The 9652-nt window shown below is 40.8% G+C and overlaps 1 pseudogene; it reads left to right on the forward strand.

Annotated features, from left to right (window-relative positions):
• The first annotated feature begins 439 nt into the window (after positions 1 to 439).
• LOC102497591 (immunoglobulin kappa variable 1-39-like) lies at positions 440 to 6217 on the forward strand (annotated as a pseudogene).
• Positions 6218 to 9652: the final 3435 nt, after the last annotated feature.

Below are 9652 nucleotides of genomic sequence, written 5' to 3' on the forward strand. Positions count from 1 at the left end.
ACAGCTCTACATACTATATTGTAATTTCCTGAATAAGGCTGAGCAAGTTATCTGTCTGTCTAAAGAGCCTGCTCATGATCTGCAGTGGGAAATATGCTTAGCTTGAAAGCCCAACAACAAGAGGCAGAGGAACTGGGCAAGAAAGCTCATCTCAGAGTCATAGAACATGCTGCTCTGGACCTAAGAAAAAGGGAAAATACTCTTACTTAACCCTGGAATTGAGACCCACATTCCAGGGTTAAGTAAGCAGAGTTTCCCTGGAAGTCGATTTGTATTTCTGAGTCCCAGAATCAGTGCTCCTCTCCAGGGCCCTCCCAGGACTGGAAGGCTCAGTCCACCTGCAGTTTCAAGCAGTAGAGTCATGATAGAGGGGGCTCTAGTCCCATAGAGCCTAAGGCTGACTAAGTGGGACAGTGTTGCTGCTCCATTTCCAGAGATCATGCCAGAAGATAGGACTGAGGTCACCATGAAGCCAGATAGAGGTCAGCAGACTGGTAATTCCACGTCCTATTCTTACAAAGCAGGAGGAACTCAATCTGTCTTCTGCTCTAATCAGATGTCATGTTAACTAGTGGCTGAAGCCCGCACAGGCAGTCAGTTAACTAAGGATTGACAAACCAATGTGTGTTTGTATGGAACTTTCTGAGGTCCCCCTGGACTCCTTCATCACAACAGTCTTTTAGGAAGAGAGCTCCTTGAACTCAGGCAACTTACACTAGATGGGATAGATGCAAAAAATAAATGGGAGAGTAGAACCTCCTGATAGCCTCAGCAAGTAGTTAAGACTAAGTACTTAGAAATCAAGCAATTGCTTGATTTCTGAGTCCTAAATTAGAGGTTCTCAATTTGTGGAGATGGTGGGGTTTGGAATCTAACCTATCTGTAGCCTAATAGGAGCCAGGTCACACAGCAGGAGGTGAGTGGAGAGCAAGCAAAGTTTCAATTGTATTTACAGCCTTTCCCCCTTGTTTGCATACCACCCAAGCTATTCTTCCTGTCAGATCAGCAGCAGTATTAGATTCTCACAAACGTCCTCAGAAGAAACTACTTGGTACTACCCAAGCTATGCTTCCTGTCAGATCAGCAGCAGTATTAGATTCTCACAAACGTCCTCAGAAGAGAAAACTGCTTGGTTTCAGAAAAAAAAAAGAAAACCTCAGGCTACCACTGATTCTGCATTATGGGGTGTTGTATCACTATTTCATTGTAGAGTTCAATGTAATAATAAGATGACAATAAAGTGCATAATTAATATCATGTGATTGAATCATCCTCAAACCATTCCCTTCCCCACCTACCTTGGTCCATGGAAGAACTGTCTTCACAAAACTGGTCTCTGGTACCAAAAAGACTAGGATCTGCAGTCCTATATTATAGAGGTGATGTAAATCACATTTATATTTTAGAGATTTCTCTCATCTCTAGAGATAAGATACTCCCAACAAAGTGGATTCTTCTATGAATCTTTCAAAACATTTCAAAAGACATTTTGAACTTAATTAAGAAAAAAATATAATAAAAAATATAGTCATTTCAATACCTTGGACAATTTCTTAACTCAGTCATCCTCCACCAACATATTGTTCAGTGTGTAAAAAGGTTAATAATAGAAGGCACTGGTGCATCCTATTGGGTCAGGGTTTACACTCACCACCCATGATGGCTGAAGCTACAGAGTCTTTAAGGTATTGAGGGACTTTATCACATGCTGTGAGAGCTGACTCCTGTGTTCTAGAGCTAAATGCTTCCACAGTCTTTGCCTCATTTCTCCTCCTCCTATCACTCCAGCATCTTTTTCTATTGTCACATCTCTCTGACTCTATTGTAAGGACTCTTGTTATGTTGGCCTGACCTAGATAATTCAGAATAATCTCCAGATCTCAAAGTCCTAAATTGTTCATATCTGCCAAGTTCCTTTTAACGTGTAAGGTAACAGTCATATGATTCAGAGATTAGGACATGGTTATCTTTTGGGTCAGAGGCATTAATCATTCCTTCTTCACTCTTATCATCTCCAGTAAAATTTTCCTTACAGTTGTATTAAAAACAAAATAAAATGAAATGAAAACACAAGACACCTGTAGTCTAGTGGTAAAGGAGCTAAATCTCTAATGACCAGCCATGGTTTGAATCCCAGCCCTGGCAGCCTGAAGTACATGCCAGCACATGTGCATGAATGTCCCAAAATACAACAAAATGGAAAGACAGAGGAGAAAGAATTGCAGTATAACCATGCCCCGTGCAGGGTGGAAGGAAGGTGGTATCCTCTCCCTCTCTTCCTTTCTGTCTGTCTCACTCTGGCAAGTGCACTCACTCTCTGGCAGTTAAAAAAAAATCACAAGGCATAGCTATGAAGCCAAGACACTTGGAAGATAACCAAAATTTGGAGCACTCTAATCTGTGGAGCTTTTTATCAGAGGGTTGAGAAAAGGGAGATTTTCACTATAGCACTTACTGGAAACAGAGAGAGGCAGAATACAAGAAATAACTCCTCAGGAGGGATGGTCGTTACACAGTCCCTTCTCCTTTATTCTCCTCTCAGGGTCTCAGGTACCCATACACATTTGTCCAGCTTAAATTTCTTTCTCTTTTTTAAAAATATTTGGCTTTATTATAATAATCATTTTTTGTTACATTGAATCACATATATCTTTACAGTGTATTACATTTCTTTTTCCAGCATGATTACCATGCATATCAGTCAAGACAAAAACATTATTATCCACATCATCATCATCAAATAGCTTTTCATCATTTTTTCCAGATTATTATTATTATTATTATTTATTTTCATTATTTTATAAACATTCAATCACTATATATCATTTGGCTTATGTAAAGAATTTACCCAACATGAAATCGTTCTTAGACCAGTCCAGTTGAGAATACTATACATGCTATCATCAACAGGTAATAAATCATTTCAGTATCCCACTAATGTCATTCCTCTGTATTTGTTCTCTTGCTATAATTCTCTATACTCAAGACCCTGAGTATGGGACTTGAACCACCATTAGCTACATGGAAATCCAGTGCCTTGAACACTATGCCACCTGTTGGACCGTAATGTGTGGATTTTAATGACTAGAAGATTCTTATTCCACTATAAGGAAGACTGCAATGACACATAGCTATTTATTAAATGCTTCTTCATCTTTGTTGTTGTTGTTGTTGTTTGGAGTCAAAAGAAATAAATTTTCATTTAAATCCCTTTTAGAAAGATTGCCAAAAGTAAATTAAACCATTCCTAAATTTTCCTGTCTACCAATAAGAAATGGCATGAATTCAGACCACAAATATCCTCTAAGAATAAGAATTCATCTTCTGTCATAGATTGGGTCTAATGAAGACAAGGATTCTTGTGAAGAAGCATATTTACAAGGTACAAAGAACACAGAGAGGGAAGGAGGGAATTGAGATGGAGTGGAAAAGGTGGATGGTAAAAAGAAGCTCAGCAAACCAGCTACCTCTGAGTCCTATTGGTGTTGAAATCTATCTGGAAATATAAGAAAAATGTTTCTAATTTATCCCACTTGAAAGCTAAGCGAGTTGGGGTGTGTATACACCTCCTCCTGTCAGCACTGATTGAGGATGAACTAGAAGATGCTCTTTCCAGACCCTGAGCTCTGCCCTGGGTACAGGCAGAGCTGCCTTTATCAGCTTCAGAACGAGCACAAAGCACGGATACAACCAGAAGTCAGCAGAAGTAGAGTGAAGGGGAGAGTTTGAGGGACCCACCAGTGACTGATAGGCTATCCAGCAGGAAGATGTGAGATTTCCATCCAGAGCCACATCTATCTGAAACTGGATCCTAGAAACCAATGGTAGTTAAGGTCCCCTTAAATTCAGCCCCTTACAGACAAGGAGCAGGAAGTGTGTGGACAGCAGTCATACATGCAGTAATCCTCCAAGAGCCCCCAGGTTCCAAGTGTTAACAGAATGTTTCTATTCCTCATTGTCTGCTGCTGAACTGAGCTGGGACACCCAGGGCCAAGGGGGAGGTGAGAAATATAGGAGTTCAAATAAGTAACAAGTTTTGTTTGCATCCAAGATGCCATTCCCACTCACTAATAAAAAGTAAAAAAGAAAAGTGTCATTCATGTTGCAGAGCAGAAATGTGCACCTAGTAGCAGGAGCCCCCACTTCCCCAGTCTCCCCCTTCATCTGCTGTCCAGACAGCCAGGCCCGAGAACAGCTGCACCTAAGCCTCCAGAACATGCTGGTAAGGGTGAGCTCACAATATCCTGGGAGATGTGATCTTGTTCTTTTGGAAAGAATAGGTTCTTGGTGCCTGGACTGATCCAGGAATTCGAGGTTGCCCTAATTGGCTCCTATAGATGCCAGCAGAAACAATGACTTTGTTGAAGAGATAAAATCTAGCATCACTAGTCAGCCTATTATGTCCTGGTGGGAAATACCATCAAATGTCAGAACGTTTGTAGATTACACGGCTCTCTCTAATACTGAGGAGCACTCCCTGCAGTACTTGGATATTAAAGTGACCTATAGGGGCCAGCAGTGGCTTAGTGGTTACATCAGGGACTAGCACATGGTCCATTGAGGTTTGTGTCCAGACCCAGTTGTTTGAAAATCATACTGGGCACATGTGCATGCATGTCCAAGATCCAAGGAGGAGAATGGAGAAGGGATTACAGCCTTGCTATGGTCCCTGGGGGATGATTCTTCACTTTCTCTCTCACTGTCTCTGTCTCTCTGTCTTTGTCTCTACCTCTATTTCTGTCTCTGTCTCTCTCACTCTCCTGTGAGTGCATGTGGTCTATGGCAAAAACCTCTAAAAAACAAAAAGTGACCTGTAGATTTGGACAAAGGAAGATCTGTGAGTGAAAATCATTGAGGAAACTTGGAATTATCTTTGTGTATCTGTAGTAAGCTGCCTGACATTATATTTGTAAAAACAATGGGTTAGGATCATTAAATATCACTTTGAATATATGTAGCAAAGTCCGGATAAATGTTCTTTATTATCTAAAAAAAGAAAGTTTCACATTCACAGAAATGTGGTAGTACAGCACCAAATATTCATCCCACCAGAAACATCTGAGAGTATGATAAAGACCTGAGAGCTCTACTCCTAAAGACTTCAGTATTGGGGCCAGTAGGCTGCATAGCGGTTAAGGCTCTGGACTTCCATGTGTCTGATCATGGTTCAAGTTCCGCATGCAGTAGCTTGAAACTCACACTGGTTGACTCTGTGTGTGTGTGTGTGTGTGTGTGTGTGTGTGTGTGTGTGTGTGTGTGTATATGTCTTAAATCCCAGGAGAAAAATGGGCAGAAGGGATTGCATTGTGGTCATCCTCCCTGGGGGATGATTTCTTGCTTTCTGTCTTTCTGTCTCTCCAGAAACACACACACTTGTTAGCAAAACTCTCTTAAGAGAAAAAAAAAAAAATCCTAAGTGTCCATTCCCTACAAAGAAGGATATTCTTGAACAGAATCCCAATACCACAGTGAAATATATTACTTCATCTAATCCATGGCTGTATTTTGCATTTTGACAATTGTTGCAAAAATATATTTCCTGAAAATATGACTCCCAGGAGAAACATACTCTCTGAAGATGAATTTTTCCCTGTCAGGACACAGCATGAACATGAGGGTTGCACTCAGCTCCTGGGGCTCCTGCTGCTCTGGCTCTCAGGTAAGTAAGGAGAACCCCAGGATTCACTCAGGACGGTGAGGTCAGTGCTACTAGCCCTTTATAGAAGCCCTCCCATAACACGATTCACTGTGTGGATATTTGTTTTTCTCTTTCCACTCTCAGGTACCAGGTGTCATATCCAGGTGACCCAGCCTCCATCCTCCCTGCCTGCATCTTTAGGAAACACAGTCATCATCAGTTACCGGGCCAGTCAGAGCATTAGCCTGGTATCAGCAGAAACCAGAGAAAGCTCCTAAGCTCCTGATCTGCCATGCTTCCAATTTGCACTCTGGGGTCTCCTCAAGGTTCAGTGGGTCTGGGACAGATTTCACTCTCACCAGCAGCAGCCTGGAGCCTGCAGCTGCTGGAATGTATTACTGTCAGCAGGATTACAGTGCCCTCTCACAGTATTACAAGGTGAACATGAACTACCTAGGGAGGCAGATGTGTGAGCTGGGTTGCCCCAGCTGCTCCTCCTGGGTCCTCCATCTGCTGAGGGTATTTCTCAGATGCAGCCCAGGCTTTGCAGTCACTGGCCTAGGCTTGAGCTCCGAATAATCCTCTGCCCCACCACTCTCTTTCCTCCTTCTCTTTAGCCACAGCAGCTCAGAATGACATTGCCTCTCCTGTTTTTATTAAGAGCGAAGGTGGTTATACCCGAGAAGCTGAGATATGCCATCTGTTGAGGTTTATCAGGTAAACCAAGAAACTAAATGTATTTTACACAGAATTATATTTTTAATTTTTTTCTTTCATTTTTTCTATAGGGCATGTGCATTTACTGGAGAGACAGAGAAAGAGGGAGAAAGTCAGAAAATACCCTGCTGGAGGGATGGCTGTGCCATAATCCTTTCTCCTCCATTTTTCTCCTGGCATTTTAGACACTGATGCACACATGCCTGTTGAGATTTTCAGCCACCAATTCTGAGACTCAGACTGCATAATTGACTAAGTGGGATCCAACCACCTTAACCATCACACCTTTGGCTGGCCCAGGATTTTGTTTTTAAATATAGAAATAAGAATCTGAACTACAACTTTTAAGATTTCTGAGAGCATAATGAAGAACTAAATGCAAAAACTAGACACAAGAGGTATTTGAAGCCAGAGCACATCTGCCACTGAAAATATGAGCTGGCTCACTACGTGGTCCTCAGACTGTCCAGAGAGCAAGAGTAGGGATGAGTCTCCAGTCCTCCCCTTTTACCAGGTGACTCTCTTGTCCTCTCCTCTGCTCCTGTGTCTGGCTGCACGTCCTGACCGCTAAAACTGAATTGTGGTCTCTGACTTCTCTCAGGGCAGGCTCTCACTGACCATGGCTGTAGCGAACAGGAGAGGGAAAGGGATTCTGGCATATATGCTTCTAGAATGGTGAAAATCTGGGTCATTCACAGTTATCATCCCTGTGTGGTCACTATGTACCTATGATCAGACTATTTCCAGTTAGATAATGACCATCAAAAACAATTACATGCACTCCCAAATATCAGTAAATCTGGAATCATAACAAAAAAAAATTTTATGGAGTCATATGTGAGTAAAAAATCAGAATTTGCATTAAAAATATATATGGGGGGGGACCAGCAGGTGGCGTGGTGGTTAAAGTGCTGGACACTCCCACATGGCCGACCACAGTTCAAATCCTGGACCTGGTGGCTTGCTTTCCCACTTTCTCTCCCTCTCTCTCTCTGTCTCGCTCTGGTCAAATTAGAATAAATGAATGAATAATTTTTTTGAAAAAAATTAAAATATATGTGTGTGTGTGTGTGTGTGTGAGAGAGAGAGTCAGGAAGTGGCATAGTGGTTAAGGTGCTGGACTCCCACGTGGCCAAATATGCTTCAAACCCCAGACCCAGCAGCTTGAAACTCATGAGGGGCACATGTGCACTTTTGCCCAAAATCCCAAGAGGAGGATAAAGAAGAAGGCATCACAGCATGACCATTCCTCCTGGTGGGATTTCTTGCTTTCTGTCTTTCTCTGTCTCTCTAGTCACTGCACCTGCTCTATGGCAAAAATCTCTCTTGAAGGCCAGAGTCCTTCTCCCAGACCCCGCACTAGCCAGGACAGAAAGCTGCTAGCCATCTCCACCTCTGCCTATTTTGGGCCTTTCTGCAAGCGCACAGTGCAGTTTTCCATTTTCATCCCAATTTCATTTTTTTGAAGTAACTTTTATTTCCTTTTTTTTCTAGTTCTTTCCTTCTTTTTCCTTTTCCTTCTCTCCCTATTTCTATTTCCTGCTTTCTTTTTTTATTAACCCTACTTTGCTGTTTTGCCTCTCAACCTTCACCCTCTGCCTAGAGATGATTAGGTTCATGGTAGCTGACCATCTGAGCATTGTAAGTTTCAGAGAATTCTTTGCATATCACTGCAGTGGTTGCAAAAATAGTGAAATTTCCCTTCATAAATCTCCCAGATATTCTCCAGTCTTTTCCACCAGTTTTTTTTATAGTTTGAGATATTAGGTTTAAATATTTGATTCATTTTGAGTTGATTTTTGTTAATGGTGAAAGATGGGGATCCAGTTTTATTTTTCTGGAGGTGGACATCCAGTTTTTCCAGCACCATTTGAGCACGAAGTTTTCCTTTTCCCACTAGATTGACTGGCATCCTTGTCAAAAATCAGTTGGCTCTATGTTTTAGGGTTTTTTTTCTGGGGTCTCTTTTCTGTCCACCTGCCTCTTTTTGTGCCAATACCATGATGTTTTGATTTTCACAGCTTTATAATGTATTTTAGGGTTAGGGAGATGCCGCTGACTCCACTCTTCTAGTGCAAGATTACACTGGCAATATGAGGTCTTTTATGTTGCCAACCAAATTCTATTCTCTTTTCTAGATCTGTGAAGAATGTCTCTGGTATTTTCATTGGAATTGCATTAAATATGTAGATTAATTTGTGTACAATTTCCATTTTGATATTAATTCTTCCAATTCAGAAATATGGGATTTTTTTTCACTTTTTTGTGTTATTTTCAATATCGTTTTAACATTTTCATAGTTTTTCTTATAAAGATTTTTGACTTTCTTTTATTTGTTTATCCCTAGGTATCTTATACATTTTAAGGCTATGATAAACGGATTCCATTCTTCATTTCTACCTCAGTCAACTTGTTGTTCATATATAGAAATGCTATAGATTTTTGGATGTCGATTTTGTATACTGTCACTATACTGTAATCATCTATTAAATCGAGAAGTTTTTTCAAGGATACCTATTGGTCATCTAAGTATATACTTGTATCATCTGCAAATAAAGGTATTTTCAACTCTTTTCTGCCTATTTGAATGCCTTTTATATTATTCTCCTTTCTGATTGAATTGGTTAGGACTTCCAGAACTATATTGTAAAGGAGTGGAGAAAGTGGGCAGCCTTGTTTTGTACCAGTTTCTAGTGGAAAACCTTTCAGCTTTCCCCATTCAGTATAATGCTATTTTTTTTTCTTTCCTTTCTTTTTCCTTTTTTTTTTTTTTTGGAGAGGTTTTGTTTTGTTTTTTTTGTTTTTTGTTTTTTGTTTTTTTTTGCTATAGGGCGCATGCAAAAAGACAGACAGAGAGAGACAGAGAGACAGAAAGCGAGAAATCACCCCCCAGGGGGATGGCCACGCCGCAATCCCTTCTCCTCCATTCTCCTCTTGGGATCTTGAGTTTTAAGCCACCAAGTCCAGGACTCAAACCGCAGTCAACTACATGAGAGTCCAGCGACATAGCCATTACGCTAACTGCTGGTCCCGCTATTGGCTTTTTATATATGGCTTTTATCCTATTGAGAAATGATTCTTATATGCGGATTTTGCTAAATTCAACATCATGAAAGGATGTTGTATTTTATCAAATGCTTTCTCTGTATCAATTGAAATGATCATATGGGTTTTTTTATTTTTTTTAATTTTATTATTATTTTTTTTAGAGATTTTTGCTATAGGGCACGTGCGCTCGCCAGGAAGACAGAGAGAGAGAGACAGAGAGGCAGAAAGCAAGAAATCACCCCCCCAGTG

This window comes from Tupaia chinensis, unplaced genomic scaffold (assembly GCF_000334495.1).
Source record: "Tupaia chinensis unplaced genomic scaffold, TupChi_1.0 Scaffold000511_1, whole genome shotgun sequence".
Taxonomy (NCBI): Eukaryota; Metazoa; Chordata; class Mammalia; order Scandentia; family Tupaiidae; genus Tupaia; species Tupaia belangeri.